Raw genomic sequence first — 20,129 nt, 5'->3', positions numbered from 1 at the left:
GGGCCCGCCCTTGGCCCGGGCTTCGCCCGGGCGCGGCCCGCGCGCGTCCCGCGCTGCGGGTCTTCCTCGGCGGCTTTAGCCCTCCCCGGCGCTGCCTGATGACGTGGTAGGCAGGCGCCCGGGAGAGGGAGTGCTGGGGGCTGTAGTTTTTTGCGTCTCTCCGCCGTTCCCCTCACGGCACTGCAGCTACCCAGGCACAATTCCGACTTGAAACGCCGTTCCCCTCACGGCTATTGGAGTGATCCGCACCTTTCAAAGTGCCCGACAAAAGCGTCCCGCGCTGCGGGTCTTCCTCGGCGGCTTTAGCCCTCCCCGGCGCTGCCTGATGACGTGGTAGGCAGGCGCCCGGGAGAGGGAGTGCTGGGGGCTGTAGTTTTTTGCGTCTCTCCGCCGTTCCCCTCACGGCACTGCAGCTACCCAGGCACAATTCCGACTTGAAACGCCGTTCCCCTCACGGCTAATGGAGTGATCCGCACCTTTCAAAGTGCCCGACAAAAGCGTCCCAAATGCTTTTTTTTGTAAAAGTGCCCCATACCACACTTTTACTTTGATGGTGGCTGCACACCTTTCTTTAGACAAGCCGCGCCTATAGAAAGGGGCGTGACTGCCATTAAAGTGAACGCACGGCATGAGGCCCTTTTACAAACAAGCATTTGCAATGCAACAGGTCTCTCATTTGCTAGAGTTTAAGCTATTGACATTGTAAACGACAATGCCTTTTATTTATCTGTTTTAACAACCAGCACTTAAATAAAAGACATTGTCATTTACAATGCCAATAGCTCAAACTCTCGCAAGCGCGAGACCTATTGCATTGCAAATGCTTGTTGCTTTTTCCATGTGTGCTGCACCTGGAAAAAGCAAAATGCCAAGGTTTTTTTTATGTACAGGAAGGTGTCCCTTCCTGTACATGAAGAAACCTCTTTTTAAGAATGCCAATTTGGAACTTACATGTGTGCTGCATTAAGCAGCACACACGTAAGTTACAAAATGGCATTTAATGTTTGTTTATGTGCAGGAAGGAACTCCTTCCTGTACATAAACAAACCTTCCCTGCTCGCAGACACCCTTGTACTGGGGTGCAAGGGTGCCTGCGTTGGCGATAAGTTGTAAAACCTATCGCCAGCGCAGGGGGAAACGCCAGTCTGCACCATATCCTTGGTTATATGGTGCAGCCTCGCGTTTCCAAAGTGGCGAAGAGAGGCGTTAAGCCAAGGCGGCTAACGCCTCGATATTGTGCCCCTCACCCTGGTATCGGGAGCTGCTTGTTACTTCCAGCCTTGATCCTGCGGTATTACTTCTAATTTCCATCCTCCCGCCGCGCTCCTGGAACACAAAAAAGCAATGAGACCGTGAACCATCTGTGGGACAATTTTCAAACCTGTCTTTGACAGGACGCCGAGGCTCTGATGTAAAGATACAAATGGCTGCTTGATTTCGGTTTCCTGGGCCTGGGCGAAATTTAAAATCCGTTTGGGGAATTTCGCGTAAACATGCAGCACAAAGGATAGCTTTGCACTTTGCGTAATGACGTGCAATTTAGATGACTTTTCCCTTAATAACGGGAAAGCAAATTACAATAATTTTGCATCTTCTTACTGTCTCCACGCTGCACCCTGTGTTTTTCTTTCTCTCACGTTGTTGAGTGGAATGATGCACTTTCTGGTGATGCCATCATTAGACCTCACTTGGTGCCATGTGAGGCGATGCCATTAATACAGTAATCGGTTATTTTTCAGTTAGAAAAACATCTACATCTTTTTGACCCTAGAATGTTTCAAACGTGTCCTGTTGACGTGAAATCCGCTACAGACTCTACCGTAACCGCAGTACACAAACACACACGGGGACAAAGAGCGCGTGCCAACTGTCATCACCCCCGGGGTGTTAACAACCATTGTCCTAGAAGCGTGCAGAGGAGGGTGTGGGCCGCGTGCAGCCTGTCACTTCACAGCTGATGTCTCTCTTAACTCGCACTCACTTCCGCCTCACCTGTCTGGGACGCCCCGCCCCCTCACCGCCGCTTGCCCAGTGAGCGCCTCTGCTGAGGGTGACAGGCAGTGGCAAGCATGTCGAAGGAGCTTAAAGTGAAAGCCCTCGAGTGTATTGTTTGTTCATCTTCTAATAAAGATAACAACCGAGCAGCCTGTGCCTCAGGTGAAAGGCTGGCCTTCGATGGAAGACGACTAGGGTGACCAACTGGCATCGGTGCCAATTCAGGACGGTAAGTGTAAACATTCAGGACAAAGGGCCAAAATTCAGGACAGAAGGTCAAAATTCAGGACAAAACTTCGGGACAAAAGGCAAGGTTTACAGACAGAGGAAGTTGCACGATAGTATAAAAGTGTGTAAATAGACACCCACTTAAGTACAAGTCAAAAAAAGATTATATTAAGATGAGACAATCGTGCACTTCCTGTTTTTTTGGTATGTGTGCAGCTTTGAGCAACTGTGCAGGTCTTTTTGGGGTATTTCATATGATAATGATCTATTTATATGGTTACTGCTCTGGGTTGTCCAGTCTGATATTTTGTTTACAACGCCTGGTCCTGCGCAGGCATGTTTGTTGAGAGAAGCGGTCAGGAAGATCTGCTTGGATGGACTCTGTTACAAGCATCTCATTTCTGCCTGCCATTGTGAGATGTAAAGCGGCACGCATAGGTGAACTAAAGGAAGGGTTGCTGTGATGAACCCACTATAGGGAACGCATTACGGGTGTTTCAGCAAGAGGAACTTAAAATATGGACTCTGATTATGGGGGCTTTGCAGAGAGTTGCACTAGCAGACGGAAGTCACAAAAGTGCTTTTCCAGGCAGCTTTCTTAAAGAAGGCACTGTCGATACACTATCACATAGTTTATTTTTGACGCCGTGCCCATTGCTACAAACACAATATACATCTAAAGCACAGTAAACAAAAAGAACGTACGGCTGACCACAGTTAAGCACACCAAATCCAAATTCAATACATAAATTTTAAGAAGGTGCAAAAACACGTCCAGAGCATGCCGTACTTTTGCTCTACTGGAAACCCAGATATACAAACTTTTTACACAAAGACGGTGCACCAAGGAAAAAAGTCTTTTCAATAAGTCCAATTTGTTGTTCTTTTATTTCCATTCAATTTCTCAAAAAACAGACTCAGCCAACGCGTTTCGTTCTCTACGAACTTCGTCAGGGCTGTGAGAAAACATAGATAAAAACATACATATGTATAAAAAACACACATAAAAGCACCATACAACACAACAAACTACATAACCAATACTACATAGAAAAATAACATCATTACATATTACCATATAAATTAATAAACACACCTCAACAAACACAAGAATTCAATTATAAATTATGACAAATATATATGTTATATACAAAAAATGAATCAGACATGTATAGCATTTACAAACACATATAGAAAAGGTGAATCAAACATATATTACATTTACATATACATATATAAAAACCAAACAACATACGATTTAGTCAAACATATATATATCACAAAAAGTTTAAGAACACACCATAGTGAACACATATATATTCTGATTGATTTCACGGACATGACTTATTGTGTTAAGCCCTCCCACAAGTGCTGCCCAATGTTAAAAGAACAGAACTCCTTTAAATCAATTTAGAAATGTAAAGAGAACTCTAAGAGATAATAATTAATAATCAGGTATATTGGTAAAGTTAAAGAAAATAAACCTTTTGATACCGAAGACACTACCTCGGATTTGAAGATGATCTCTACAGAAACAGAAATAAAGGAAAAAATTCTATATAACAAAAGAAAACAATGTAAAAATCAAAATGACAAATCTTACCATGGATTATCTCCAAGGAACGGCCACCATATATTCCAAGAGAAACACTGCCGTCCTTCAAATGTAATATGAGTATATATGACCTAATACGAATAGTAATTTCCAAAGAAAAGGCAAAAAGACAAAAGACGAATTCCATTAGGGCCTCTTGTGGGCATGACCAATCACAATCTCCTCAGAGAGCCATCTAATTCATACATAAGGAGATGACAAAAGGCTTACCTCTGCAACTGTAGAGGTTCTTATTAAAATATCACCAGCTAGTCCAATATTCAATTAGTCAAGTCCCCTTTATGTCCGGTTTATGTATTTCACGAAAAAAGGTTAAACGACCTTGTTGTCGTATATTTATGCCCACAGTACAGGCTCCATCATTCTACAAGAATAATATAAAAAACACACACGGTGTCAAAGAAGTCCACTATGGTTATAGAACAAAGTGTTTTGATAAATTCTATGGCATATTCTTAATGACAGTATGCTCTGACATATCACAAGAATAAAAGATATGGTTATCACCATGATATGTTACATCGCTTTACAGACCTGCGGGTACTACTTACTTATACGCATAAAACATTAACGTTAGAGACGTTTGGAGCAAGCGAACGATCAACATTATTGTATCGACATACACCACGTGATACGGGGGATAGGCCTATTTAAGACGGCTGACCTATGGGGTAGGGTTTCGCTGGTGACACGAGATAGCGCCCCTTCCTTTGAAAGGTAAGACGAGATCGCTATGTTACACGTGGGGGGGAGTATAATGGTGTTATACCACTTTTATACTTTTAAAAAACGGTTTCATCGTTTAATATTTTCACTCTATGATTCTTATTATTGTTGTCCTTTGGGGCGAACTATGTGATAAGAAGAAACGCTTTTACTTAATTGCTACCATGAGCGTGTTCGGTGCTCGTGTAAGTTGATAGCTTATTGGGAGTCAGATAGGGATAGCTACGTGTCCCAATTAGTGAAAATCATGTTGATTATTCGCATTTCTTAAAACGTCTTTGATGCTAAATATTTTTACGCACGATTAGGTGGGACCCTCCGGTCTTTAACGCGACCGTATGCATTTTGTTAATAATAACTTCTCGAGACAGGTGAATACAATAATGTTGATCGTTCGCTTGCTCCAAACGTCTCTAACGTTAATGTTTTATGCGTATAAGTAAGTAGTACCCGCAGGTCTGTAAAGCGATGTAACATATCATGGTGATAACCATATCTTTTATTCTTGTGATATGTCAGAGCATACTGTCATTAAGAATATGCCATAGAATTTATCAAAACACTTTGTTCTATAACCATAGTGGACTTCTTTGACACCGTGTGTGTTTTTTATATTATTCTTGTAGAATGATGGAGCCTGTACTGTGGGCATAAATATACGACAACAAGGTCGTTTAACCTTTTTTCGTGAAATACATAAACCGGACATAAAGGGGACTTGACTAATTGAATATTGGACTAGCTGGTGATATTTTAATAAGAACCTCTACAGTTGCAGAGGTAAGCCTTTTGTCATCTCCTTATGTATGAATTAGATGGCTCTCTGAGGAGATTGTGATTGGTCATGCCCACAAGAGGCCCTAATGGAATTCGTCTTTTGTCTTTTTGCCTTTTCTTTGGAAATTACTATTCGTATTAGGTCATATATACTCATATTACATTTGAAGGACGGCAGTGTTTCTCTTGGAATATATGGTGGCCGTTCCTTGGAGATAATCCATGGTAAGATTTGTCATTTTGATTTTTACATTGTTTTCTTTTGTTATATAGAATTTTTTCCTTTATTTCTGTTTCTGTAGAGATCATCTTCAAATCCGAGGTAGTGTCTTCGGTATCAAAAGGTTTATTTTCTTTAACTTTACCAATATACCTGATTATTAATTATTATCTCTTAGAGTTCTCTTTACATTTCTAAATTGATTTAAAGGAGTTCTGTTCTTTTAACATTGGGCAGCACTTGTGGGAGGGCTTAACACAATAAGTCATGTCCGTGAAATCAATCAGAATATATATGTGTTCACTATGGTGTGTTCTTAAACTTTTTGTGATATATATATGTTTGACTAAATCGTATGTTGTTTGGTTTTTTTATATATGTATATGTAAATGTAATATATGTTTGATTCACCTTTTCTATATGTGTTTGTAAATGCTATACATGTCTGATTCATTTTTTGTATATAACATATATATTTGTCATAATTTATAATTGAATTCTTGTGTTTGTTGAGGTGTGTTTATTAATTTATATGGTAATATGTAATGATGTTATTTTTCTATGTAGTATTGGTTATGTAGTTTGTTGTGTTGTATGGTGCTTTTATGTGTGTTTTTTATACATATGTATGTTTTTATCTATGTTTTCTCACAGCCCTGACGAAGTTCGTAGAGAACGAAACGCGTTGGCTGAGTCTGTTTTTTGAGAAATTGAATGGAAATAAAAGAACAACAAATTGGACTTATTGAAAAGACTTTTTTCCTTGGTGCACCGTCTTTGTGTAAAAAGTACATCTAAAGCACAGCTCATGGCACTATGAGGCTCTCCCTAAAACAAAACATGCAAACAATTACGAGTGTAACATTCAGATAGCAGTTGGGTGTCACTCAAAATGTCATATGCATGATGTATGGATCCCACACGTAAGCAAGCACACAGCAAATACAGAATAGGAACACATAGGAAAGGGAGTAGCCAGGAAATGTAAATATCTCCCACTTTGAAATAAAGCTCTTATGGCACCAAGAAAGCAAAGTAAGTCATCACAACCCTCCCCAGAAGAGCGCTCTTGTCCAAGGATCTAGCCATTCATCCTTCCATCAAACCCTTGATATCCACCATTTCAAATGTACATGCTGTCATCTATTAATTCTTTCATCCATCATTCAGTCTTCATTCTGTCCTTCCGTCTGTGTGCCCATCCATATCAAACCTTTTCAACCATTTGCAAACCTATCCATCATCTAGCCTTCAATCCATCAATTCACTCATCCGTCCCTCCATCCACCCTTTCACTCATCCATCCATCATCCATCCATCCTTTCACTCATCCATCCACTCTTCCACCCATCCATCTATTCACTCATCCATCCAGCCATTTACCCTTTCACCCAAGCCATCCTTTCACTAATCCATCCACTCTTCTTCCCATGCATCCATTCACTCATCCATCCAACCATTTAGCCTTTCACCCATCCAGCCATCCTTTCACTTTCTCGTCCATCCACACAGTCACTCATCCGTCCACTCATTGAAACCTTTCACTCATCCATCCTTTCTTCAAGCTCTTCACCCTCCCTTTCACTCATGTGTGCATTCTTTCACTCATCCATCTTTACATTCTGCTTTTCACTCATCCATGCACCCATTCGCCCATCCATTCTCCCAATCATTCACCAATGCATTTACTCATCCATCCATCCATCCATCCATCCATCCATCCATCCATCCATCCATCCATCCATCCATCCATCCATCCATCCATCCATTCTCCCATTCTCTCTCCATTCCCCTTTCACTTAGCAACCCATCCTTCCATCCACCCTCCACCCATCCACACACTCATCCATTTAATCATCCACTTATGAATCCATCCATTGACCCCATCACTCATCCATCCTTTCACTCATCCATCCATCCTTTCCCTGATCCATCCACCCTTTCAATCAACTATCCATCCTTTTGTGCATCTACCCTCCCTTTCACTCACTCATCCATCCTTATATCCACCCTTCACTCATCCATCCATCCACCCTTTCACTTATCAATTCATCAGTCCATCCATCATTTCTCTCAACCATCCACTCACCCATCATCCATCCTTTCACTCATCCATCCATCCTTTTAACCATCCATCTACCCTTCCACCCATACATACATCTATTTATCCCATCCATCCTTCACCCATACATCCATCTATTTATCCTATCCATCCTTCCACTCACTCATCCATCCATCTTCTCTCATTATCCATCCATTCTCCCTTTCACTCAATCATTCATCCTTTCACTAATCCATCCAGCCATTTACCAATTCCTTCACTTACTCACCCACCTTTTCACATTAATTATGAGCTGAACCTTTGCTTGCAGAGTTGAAGACAGAAGAGGCCCATCAAGAACTTCACCCCTGCTGTAGTTCCTAAAGCAAGGGGAGGGGGAGGGTTCACTATGCCCCTGCACATAGGCAATCTGAAAACTTGGAACTCATGAGTCATGCATGAGGCACAGTGCCAGGACATGAGGCGACTGTGACATGGGGTTGCTTCCAGTGCTTTAAGTGGGATGAAAAATCTGGGGTCTCTCCAAGGGGTGTGCCTGATGTAATTAAGGGCGTGGCTTAAACCACCCAAGCTAAAAATATGTGCTGAGCATAAGGTGCCGCCCGAGTAGTATTTTGCTGTTTCTATCATTGCATCCCCTAATAATAGACCTACAACAAGCCATGACTATTGACTTTGTCAATGGGTGTTAGTTGCATCAAAGAAATAAAAAAGCAACAACTATGGGTTCGTTGTATATAATATTAAAAATGCTTCAGCTCTGAAATGATGAGACTGTGTAAGAACTATATCCTCTTCTTTAACGTCTTTCTCCAGCTTCTTTTCATGAACTGGCACATAGCAGCATGGGCGTTTTTGTACATTTGTTTTGTACATTTCTTCTATCTGACAGAATGTCCTGCCCTAGACGAGGCAGGAGGAGACCCACCACATGCTGTAAGAGCCCAGACTGGACCACTGTCGGTCTGTATGGGGCAATCAGTTGCAGACAGAATGACAATGGGCGGGGTGGGATCTTCATGGACAACGGATGTGAGGTCCAAATTACGGACGGTTCATGAAATTTATGGACGGTTGGTCACCCTATTCTGAATACCCTTTGACCTCACTGAGCGGAAAGTTAATCACCCATTTGCTTCTAGCCTCCAGACTGACTACAACTTACCATCCCCAACCACACCTTCGATACAAAATGGTGGTCCAGGGTCTGATCTATACATGCAATGTAAAAGCTTACAGCATTTGTCAGGGATAAGGTCCTGAATTTTGAAACAACATTGCCCCCTATTCTCACCTACATAAAATAACAAGATTTACAGATAAGATCGAAAATTGGGGTACATAAAAGTTCATATGGAGTGAAATTATTTGGATGCATCCATTCTCACAAGTTGACAAAGACTAGAAAACAATGAATAATACTATGTCAATATGAAACCTCCATGTCAACACATCAATGCAAAATGATCGGATCAAAGAACGAAAAGAGGCTCAGAAGAAGAAGACATGTTCCCTGTGTCCAGGTAGCAATAAACTTCTTCTAGCACCTTCAGGGTCTCTGGTGAACTGCTGAAGCTTTAATATAAGACATAACTTGTGATTGGGCAATGACAATCCATCCCTCTAATTCCCCACGATAACTCTCTGCTTGATTTGTAATCAGGCCCAATGTGCTCAATGCACTCCCCCCCTAAAAAAACGAAGAGTTGTAAAGGGGTGGAGGTCTCCTTGTTTGGATTAGGGTCTCACAGCGAATCTTTAGAGATTGATGAACTACCTTAACTCTGTAATCCAGTGCTACTTTGGACCAAGTATCTGCAACAGGAATACAATTATTAATAGTTAAAGAAACCGTAAGTGTACTTGATGCAGTGCTTAATTTGATCCGGTGGTTTCCAGTCAGTGCTGGGCTCCGCACTTGTCAACACCAGCGCTTTGTGTCAGTCTGCCACAAGGTGGTGCTGTCTGATTAACCTGGAGATTATCACCGGCAGCATGGTAAGGGCAATGTGGGGGTGTAAGCTGCAGACGCCTCCCGAAGCGAGCACTAGCACTCATTTTTTTTTTTTTACAATTGAGCACTCGTGGGTTTCATTTACTTAACGGTTTAAAGGCGCTTTTGAAAGCCTCTGATTTCTCATGTTCATAAGCAGGCCAAGTTCCGAGAGTGGGAGGGGCAGGAGAGCCCTCAAGCCCACTCACGGTCCTTTCAGAAGTGCAAATGCCTCTGTTTGTTTATTTCTAAATGCTTCAAATGGGCCAGCAGCCCCACTCTCTGCTTAACTTTCATGATAATAAGAAGGCTTTGGTGGACTTTGAAATCCTGTGGACAGCTTTGAACTCAGCAGGAATGGAAGGCGATGATTAATAGCCCAAACTGGCCCATTGTCATTATATATGTGTCAATCAGCACCATACAGTATGACAATGGGCAGGGTGGGGCTGCTCTTGTGCTCCGAGAATAAGTGCGAGGCGGCCACTTCAGGGAGCTGAGGCCTCTCGCAGGGGAACAGCGAATAGACAAAATGCATCCGTAAAAGGGATCGTCACGGACAACGAACGTGAGGTCCAATTTACGGACGGACCGTGAAATTTACGGACGGTTGGTCACCCTAAAGACGACTCGAGCCACAAACCTCGTCGCTGGAATTAAGAGTGCAGGCTGCTGCATCCCCCAAAATAACTGGCATTCAGAAGGCGGATGAGCAATAAATATGCCTTTTAATTGTGTATTGATTTTGTCCCATTTGCAGTGCGTTCTGCTACAATGGTTCAAAGTCAGGCCATGTTTCTGACAAATCGCTGCTTGTTCTTTCCACAACAAAATTGGTGTTTACTTCTTTTTCTCTGACTGTAAAGGGAGAGGATTTTGTGTGATGGAATGGAAAGGCATTTCTAAAGCGCATGGCTACTCGAGAGCATCCCAACGCTAGTATCGTGACAGTTCCAACTACAAGCAGTTTAGGGAAACAGAAAAGTTTTAAGTTGCTTTTGGAAGGTCAAGTGGTTGGTTTCCAGGCGAATGTTAGTAGGAAGGTGGTTCCACAGCTCTGCAGCGTTAACTGAAAAGCGACATCCCCCGCTTTGTGTTCTTTTTATTTTTGGGACTACCACCAGTTGTTTATTGTCTGACCTGAGAGATCTCGTGGGGCGATAAGGGTGAATAATGTCTATGATAGTGGAAGGGCCTTTGCCTGAAAGTGCCTTGTGCATGATATACAGAGCCTTAAATTGGACTCTTTCTTGGATGGGTAGCCAGTGTAGTGTTGACAGTGCAGGTTTTGCTGAAAGGCATTTGGGAGTGTTTAGGAGCAGACGTGCAGCACAGTTTTGCACTATCTGTAATTTCTTGGTAGTTGTAAGTGGTGCTCCTAGATATAGAGCGTTAGCATAGTCCAGGCATGATAAAATCATAGCTTGAACCAATAGCCTTCTGGCCGAAAAAAGAAGCAGGGGAAGTATCTTTCTTAACATTCTTAAGATACCAAAACAACAAGCTGCCACCATACCTGCTTGTTTTTTAAAATCTAGCTTATGGTCTAACCATGCCCCCAGACAGCTAGGCCAAAGGGATCCTATAGTCAGCGAGGTAAAGTTACCCAGGAACATGAGCTCAGTCTTAGCTCCATTTAACTTTAGATAAGAGTCGTCCATCCAGCTTGACAGCTTTTTGAGGCATACAGCTAGTTCCGAGCCTGTGTTCTCTTGCTGATTGAGTGGAACCACCAATTGGGTATCACCAGCGTAGGTAATAATCTGGATACCAAAAGGCATGACTATGTCTGCTAGCTAGCTCATGTAGACATTAAGGTGCCGATTCCGATCCTGTAAAACCTGGGTACGAACCGTAGGACGGAGCGTTTTCTCCGTCCGACTCGTACCCGGGAAAAACACCTTACAAACCCGCAAGTACGATTCGTACAGAAACACCATTTCCGTACGAATCGTAAAAAACACCGACCGGCTAAAACATACCCACAATTCCGATCGGGGACAGGCAGCGTTTTATGGACCAGCAAGTACGATTCGTACCCACAGCACTTCGCACGGCAATATTTTTACGGGACCCAAAAAGTGCCGTAAAAGCTAAGTATGCCACGATGCACGGCGAAAAGGGGGCCCGGTACGCACCGTACCCCCATCCCTACACGTCCGCTCCATACCCCAGCACCCCCCCATGTCTGCGCCGTACCCCAGCACCACCCCATGTCCGCGCCGTACCCCAGCACCTCCCCCATGTCTGCGCCGTACCCACACCCCCCTAGGTACGGAGCGTACCCCCTCCCCCGTAGGTACGGAGCGTACCCCCACCCCACCCCCGTAGGTACGGAGCGTACCCCCACCCCCGTAGGTACGGAGCGTACCCCCACCCCACCCCCGTTTGTACGGAGCGTACCCACACCCCCGTAGGTACGGTGCGGACACCCAGCGCTACGCGCTGGGGGTCCGCACTGTACCTACGGGGGTAGGGGTATGCTCCGTACCTACGGGGGTGGGGGTACGCTCCGTACCTACGGGGGTGGGGGTATGCTCAGTACCTACGGGGGTGGGGTGGGGGTACGCTCCGTTCCTACGGGGGTGGGGTGGGGGTACAGCGCATACATGGGGGGGCTGGGGGTACGGCGCGTACTTGGGGGTGGGGCTGGGGGTACGGCGCGTACTTGGGGGGGCTGGAGGTACGGCACATACTTGGGGGGGCTGGGGGTCCGGCACGTACTTGGGGGGTGGGCTGGGGGGGTGTTCGGCGCGTATGCAGGCACATGTTTGGACGTCTCCATGGTTGCCATGGGAGTTCGCTCCGTACGGTGTTTTTTCCATACGGTTGTGCATTCCGACGGACGGGACGGATCGTACTTGCGCGCTCGGACTTCAGTTTACCGATTCGTACGTAAAACTGTCAAAACTGTCCGGGGATGTGTCGGACACTTTTTCCGACCCGAGGACGTGTCGGGGAATTTTCCCAATGCGATTCGTATGGATTTTTTAACATACGAATCGTACTTGCCAGTTTGTACGGGACTTGTACGATTCGTATGTAAAAAAATCCGGATACGATTCGTACGGGGAATATTTTTAACGGATCCGAATCGGCACCTAAATAGGGTGGGGCTCAGGGAAGAACCCTGAGGGACCCCACACCTAAGAGGCAGTCGCTTGGAAGTGACTCCTACTTCGAGGACAGCAAGTGTCCTAGGCAACAGTCCTGATGAGGTACAGGGAGTGAGAGGAAAGCCTGTAGGATGTCAATCATTCCTAACACCCAAAAACATTTAAATAGCTGTAAGTGAACTCTAAAGGTTTCAAGATATGTCAGCAATTAGGAAAGCACAAATAGAGGAGAATTTATTTTAATTCAAAAGTCTGAAGGAAACAAAGATTTTAAAAGGATCAAAACAAATTAAGACACTTTACTTGGTGATGTGCAAATGATAAATATTTGCTGAACCTGATTTCCACACATTATCACGTATAGTTTTCTGAATAAAACTGTACATTTATGTAAATTTAGTGACCATTTCAACAGAAAATGTACTGTTTGTAAATGACAGGGCGGTACCACACCAGTACTCCAAAATGCTCCATCTGCTACGTACCACATCATTATCTCATGAATGGTGAATGGGCGTGGCACATTTGCTACGCTTGTTTGTTTCTGTGGTGCATTTTCACAATCCGTGTGTCTCCAGTAATATAACATTAATGGCAGCACCTTGAGAAAATTGTTCCAGCACGACTGTCCACAAGGGCCATCCACTCACTCTATTGTGTTCTCTCCTGGTACCTTGGCATGTCATAAAGCACCATGCTCGTAAAAAAGCGTAAGAGACCCGTACACAACACAGAACCTAATATAAAACAAAACAGAAACCATGACACAGCACTAAACATAATACAACTAAAGACATAAAGCAAAGACAAAGCGCGGCAAATGAAAAAAATACAACAAAACATAAAATATAACATTCTCCACTCCAAATTAAAACCACTTCCCTTTCGTTGGGAAAATATAGGTATTTAAATGTCAATTTTTCTGGAACAAGTTTTCGCACATATTATCATGCTATGATATTTTGCAGTCAGTGCGACGGAGGCTTATGGGATCTTAGCATGAAGTGCATATCAACGATTGGAGGAACCCCTTTAGTTCCATACAACAGTTCTAAAATAGTTCAATAGTTGGAGCAGTGCAGAAAACGAGGGCAACCCAGGTGGACTTCTAATAGTTGGGAATAATCTCTCTTTATAGGGCAAGCTCAGCTGGCGCAAGTCCCAAGGAGATCTCCCAACATCCAAGTCAGAAGTAAAAAGTCTGGGCGTCATCATTGACAGGAAACTTGCCATGGAAGCCCGGGATAGAAAGCTGTCATCAACCTGCTTTGGTCTTCTGAGAACCCTCAGGAAGCTGCTGAGGTGGTTGCCAATCCCTGTACGAACAGTGGTTGTTCAGGGCTTAATAATATCACAGTTGGACTATGGAAACTCCCTATTTTTAGGTTGTCTGAAATCAGTGATTAAGAAACTTACAGTGATCCAAAATGCTGCTGTCCAGAGTCTTTTGGAAATCCCAAAGAATCAGACAGCTTTGCCTGCATTGGCCACGCTACATTGGCCGCCAATACAAACAAGCGTTGCCAAAGCCAATAGATCTCGGCAATCGGAGAGCTATTGGCATTGTCAATGTCTTTTAGCCAATTGTTATGGAGTCGATGTTGGTGGTGTGGTGTGGAATTAAGTGGGTTGGGCTGGAATTGTTTGCTGTGGAAATTTGTGTCTTGGAATTGTGTGGTGTTGAGTGGACTTATGTGTAGTGCAATTATGCGGCATGATGTGCAGTGGTAATATGTGGATAGTAATTATATGGTATTGAGTATGCTGAATTATGTGGAGTGATATGTGTCACAGAGTGTAATTAGGTGGAATGGCATTGTGTGTTGTGCAATGGCATGTTGTGGAGTGGAATTATGAGGTGTGGTGTTGAATTTTGTGGCATGATGTGGAATTATGTGGTGTGGATTGGATGTATGTCATGTGTACTGGAATTGTGTTGTGGAGTGGAAGTATGTGATTTGCTGTGGAATTATGTGGTGTGGAATGGACATGTGTGGAGTTGAATTGTGTGACGCTGAGTGAAATGTTGGGGGAATTATGTGGCATGATGTGGAGTGTATTTATGTGGATTGTTGCTATGCGGCATGGAGTGTATTTATGTGGGTTGTATTTCTGTGGTTTTGAGTAGAGTGTAATTATGTGTGAAAATCGGTGTTCAAATCTTGTACTCTTCTTACTAGAAGTCCTTGCTGTAGCTCTTTTTGTTAACTATAGCAATCCCAATACGCACTTTGATGCCGTTTTGCAGAATAGCAAGACCAGTTGTAGAATGGTGTGGTGCGCTTGGATGGGCCTGCCCTCTTCAATCTTTTGTGATGCTGCTTTGTAAAGGGGGATCGTGCAAGAACCACACTCCACGCTGTTACTTGAAGCGTAAAAGGCCATTTTATTAGGACAAGGTTGCAATCCTTTAAACTTTATTACATAGTACATAAATGCAATAAATATACTTTCCCCTTCCCATACCAACTCATTCTCCATTCGTCCTTCTCAGAACCATTTCACCTGTTTGACACTTCCCCATTCACTCGGTGACCTCCTTCCTCTTCCCATTCTCACCTTCACTTGCCCTCCGAGCATCCTCTGTTGCATTTCCTTCATTGCCTCACGTGCCCCGCTATCAGTCACCCGTATACCGTTCTCACCCCTGAGGGGTGGATCCGCCTGTATGTGACTCACCACCCCTTCAAAGTATCGCCAACCAGGGAACCCCCGTAGGGCGGTTCCCTGCTCCACACCCCCAGCTCCTGGGCACCTTTCGCCTCCCGTCAGCCGACCCTGCAGCACCCGGTGGGCAACCAACCCACCACCCAAACGTGTGTCCCGTAGAAATCATCGTTGATGGGACAACCGTCAGTCGCGAAAGGTGCCAACCTGCACAGCACCACGGATACCCCAAGTCCCTATTGCAGCAAATGCATCCACCACCTCGTGGCAGCCGGTGGCCGACAAGCCACCACTTTTACATGTCTCGCACAAACAAATAACATATCCGAGGCAATGCCTGTCCGGGAAAGATGCCCCCATCAGGGGAAAGACCATGCCCACTTTTGCTTGCAACCCATGGAACAAAACCTTTGTTGGGCCAAACCTTGTCAGTGACAGGAGCCCCCCCTGTTTTGGTGAACGACCATCCACCACCAGATCTACAAATCACCTTGTGTCGAGCCAATCCGTGACCAGGAAGGTGCCCCCACATCGCAGTGAATGACCATCCACCACCCGTTACTGCGCCCCGAGTAAACAAATCACATATTGCGGGCCACTCCTCATCTATGAAAGGCGCCCCCCCTCGTAGGGAACAACCATCCCCCACCTTTACCTGCATCCTGTGTAACAGATAAGATTTTTGGGCCAAACTTTATTGGCGACAAATGCCCCCTTCGGGGTGAACGACCATCCACCCTTTTGTTTGCATCCAGTGCAAAAGAGAAGATTGTCAGGCCAAACTTCGCTTGTGACAAGCGCCCCCTCCTCGGTGAACGACCATCCACACTTTTGCTTGCATCCAGTGTAGACAGATAGGATTCTGGGGCCCAAACCGTGCTTGTGCCAAGTGCCCCCCCTTGGTGAACGATCATCCACCCTTTTGCTTGCATCCAGTGTAGACAGATAGGATTCTTGGGCCAAAACCGTGCTTGTGCCAAATGCCCCCTCCTTGGTGAATGACCATCCAACCTTTTGCTTGCATCCAGTGTAGACAGATAGGATTCTTGGGCCAAAACCGTGCTTGTGCCAAGTGCCCCCTCCTCGGTGAACGACCATCCACCCTTTTGCTTGCATCCAGTGTAGACAGATATGATTCTTGGGCCAAAACTGTGTTTTTTCCAAGTGCCCCCTTCGGGGAAAATGACCATCCACCCTTTTGCTTGCCTCCACCGTAAACAGCTAAGATTTGATTGGGACCGAACTTTATTTGCGACAAGTGCCCCCCTCACGGTGAACGACCAACCACCTCTTTGCTTGCATCCAGTGTAAACCGCTAAGATCATTTGGGCCAAACTTTGCTTGTGAAAAGTGCCCCCCTTCGTGGTGAATGACCATCCACCACCCGTACCCGCACCCAGAGGAAGTAACGTTTGCATACGGGCCGATCCCTGTCCATGCAGGTACCCCCCCATCACGGTGCAATCCCTCTAGACCCACCTGTACCTGCGTCCCGTGTGGACAAGCAACAGTTGTTAGGCCAACCTCGACCAATCGCCCCCATTATCCGATTCTTTGCCCATGTCCCCCTCCATGCATCATATCATAAAGCCATACCCGAGATATCCCAGCAGACATCTGTATCCTCAGATCAGGGCAACTCCTTATTTCTGGTAACAAAATGTCATCCGAACAGGCCACAAACACCCCATATACGTCTCACAAACACCCCATATACGTTCCACAAATTCCCTCATCATTGCACAGCCCTTCTGTAAACCGGCTAGTTCGCCTTCTCCGTGGTTCCGTACCCGGGAGAAGTGGCCACCCCGCCAGGCGACAGCCTGGGCTCCTGTTCCACTCCCAACTCCTGTAGTGAAAAAAAAGGATAAGTCCTGCATGAAGTGCATCCCTCTTCCCTTAGCCCCCTGGCCGGCAAGTGTCCAGTCGCCACATCGTCACAGAACCACCTTGTCGTACACCCGTAGCCCTGAACCTGTAGCCGCTCCCCCCCCCCGGGCCCTCCATCCGCCACCTCTGCTATAGCCCCAATAACATAAGAACCGTGCGCCACCGTAGGCATCCCCCACCCAACAGCCCAACCTCTGTATGCGGCCGAGAATGACCTGCAGCACTGTGATTCCACCCTCCACAGCTGGAAAAAACAACACCCACCCGGCCCCAGGCCTTCACCCTCAAGCCAATAATCACAGTGCCCTTGAAAACTGTCCCCAACCGTAACCGCTAAACCCCCACCCCAAATGCCTATCACCCAGTCACACCATCCTCACAAAGTGCCTCAAAGCTCCTACGTCACCCTGCTCAAGAATCATGAGCCCCATTACGCACCCCCAAAGACGCCAGGTGCCACATCGCTGTCACCACAAGTACCGCCCATCCATCTGCTGGTCCACCTTGACCACAGCATCCCGCCTCCAGGGGAAACATTAACGGACTCCCAGGTCCCCCAAACCCCTGAAAGGAGCATAGTGCCATTGTCTGTCCACCAAATGCACCGTGCGTCGTATCCCTGCACCACACATCCCAAACCATCCCTACACACACCCTACCTCGTACACTCCTTCTGCTTCCCCATTCGGCCTTGCACTCTGAGCGCCTCTGAAATTCCCCGCCGGACAACATGCCTAAAACCCCTCCCATGAGCAGCACTCTCAAACCCCACATGCTGTCAAGACGCCAGCGCCCCAGTCCCCCAGAGTCCCACTGTGCTGTACACCCCCACCAATCCCTATACGTTACAGTGTGTATGGAGGGAGCTCCGATACCTACAGGTCGAGCCACCGCTAAATAAAAATTGAAATAAATAAATCAAAGGGGAACAGCCTATCAGTCAAACCCGTCTCACACTACAGTGCAAACCGCAAGACGTACCACCTATATGTACGTCATCATGACATGCGGCATTTATGTCAGCTGCCATGTCCCCGACCCCCCCCGGGTGGGCCACCATCGTAACCATCTAAACCTTCTCACCTGTGCATGTGGACCCATGCAACACTCTCCCAGAGTTCCCCCACCCCCGTCAGAACAAATCCTGCATTTGCGCCAGAGTCCCGGCTTTTACACATACAACATTAAGCGCCACGGACCCATGGCCTCCAAATAACCGAGAAGGGCTTCCTAGCCCTGTCAACTTCCCCGCCCTCTCCTGCACAACGACGTTGGGTATCCGAAACTCCACTTAGTAAAACAACCCAGTCTAATGGCACCCAATTTGTCAGCATGCCCCGGCTGCGGGCAATGCCCAGACAGTGCGTGTACGCCCGTCACCAAGTGTAACTGCCCGTCACTTATTTTACCCATAACCGCTTGTGTGGCAGCCAGCACCTCAGGCCCCCCCAAGCACCAGCGCTCCTCCCGCTTCAATAATGCCCAGTGACCAGTGGCAAAGAATTCCACAATGCTTAACCAATAAAATACCATTGCCGAACATTCTATTCCAGAAACCAGCGTGCTCACTTCCGTCCCCGGCACAACAGCGCCCTTCTGGTCCCATGGCTACCCCTCACGTGGCCCCAAACAGTCCTCCAGCCGCCTGTCGTAGCAGCACCTGCCTCCTCCATCCATCACAGCCCAATGCACCGGGCCACCAGCCTCTGACTCCCCATCCGTGCAGCTCCCCCCCTGCCCCATCCAAAGACCCGTACCTGAGCGTCCATCCAGGACCTCCTCCTTCTGCTCAGGCGATGGTGTTCCCCGTCGCCATCGTCCCCTCCACACTTGTCTGTGTGCAGCCCAACACCTCAGAGGCACCTATGCTGACGCCCGCACATCCCCGCAGGCTGACCCGGCACCCGCCCGATGTGCGCCGGCCGCAGCCACACCCCCCCGGCCTGCTCGGCCCGCACCTGCATCTCGGCGCAGACAGCCGTCCCCAGCAGGTCTCCAGTGAGCCCGTAGCCCCAGAGGAACTTTCTCGCACACTACCCTGAAAACCCGCAGCTAAGAAACAAACCCTCGCCGATCGACCAATCGGCCCCTGCCCCAACCACCCACCTACTGACCCCAAAGTTTTCCTATGTCCTCCCAGTGGTGCTCAGGTGTTACGAAGAGGCTGTTTCTCCTCTCCCAACATGTTATAATTTCACCCAAATCTCGCCCCTTCGCCTTGCCCCTCTAATCCCACCCCCCACCTTGTCCTTCCGGTCTTTGCGCGAATTCCCCAGCGGAAGACTGGTCTGTGACCTTCAATTCCCCTGGGGGTCGCAGAATGCTGAGCTGACCTGGTGGAGACTGATGCAACGCTTTGTTTTGAAATAAGTGGGGGTTTCTTTCTGTTCGAGGAGAGACGAAGTGCCACTTGCCATCATTGAACCCTCACGGCCATGGTTGTGATTGTGAGCTTGGCTTTACAGGAAATGCTGGACAACAAAAACGGCCTGCTTTCCTTTACTGTATGCCCTCGCCTACAGCCAATAGCACAAATGACACAACAGGGAAACAGTGCATGTTCGAATGGAGGGAAGGTTGAAAAGTGTTTCACGGACGGCAGTACATGAGGTAGATTATTAAATCAAAACTCTAGCTGTGTCACTACAGTTGGCTGACAATCAGACAATTGGGGAAACAAGCTGCTCAAAAACTGGGAGGATATGAAACAGTAAGTGCTTAAGTGGCTTAAAAATTAATAGCTATATAAAAGATAGATAGATATTAGATAAATAACAGATAGATAAAAGATAGATCGATAGACAGACAGAATAACAGATAGATAGATAGATAGATAGATA

At 46.3% G+C, this 20,129-nt stretch overlaps 1 protein-coding gene across 3 annotated transcripts in view; it reads left to right on the top strand.

Annotated features, from left to right (window-relative positions):
- Positions 1–20,129, top strand: part of LOC146782913 (N-acetyllactosaminide beta-1,3-N-acetylglucosaminyltransferase 4-like) — a 231,286-nt gene that overhangs the window by 163,874 nt on the left and 47,283 nt on the right. The window contains exon 1 of one of the 3 annotated variants that reach the window (XM_085637672.1): positions 2,113–2,224. The exons of the other annotated variants lie outside the window; for them this stretch is intronic. The gene's annotated coding sequence lies outside the window, so the exon portion shown is untranslated. Of the gene's footprint in view, positions 1–2,112; positions 2,225–20,129 lie in introns of those variants that run through there. 3 annotated transcript variants of the gene reach the window in all.

The sequence above is a fragment of the Triturus cristatus genome, chromosome 12 (genome assembly GCF_964204655.1).
Source record: "Triturus cristatus chromosome 12, aTriCri1.1, whole genome shotgun sequence".
Classification (NCBI taxonomy): Eukaryota; Metazoa; Chordata; class Amphibia; order Caudata; family Salamandridae; genus Triturus; species Triturus cristatus.
The sequence above is the reverse complement of the archived record's forward strand: the minus strand, read 5'-3'. Positions and strand labels throughout refer to the sequence as shown.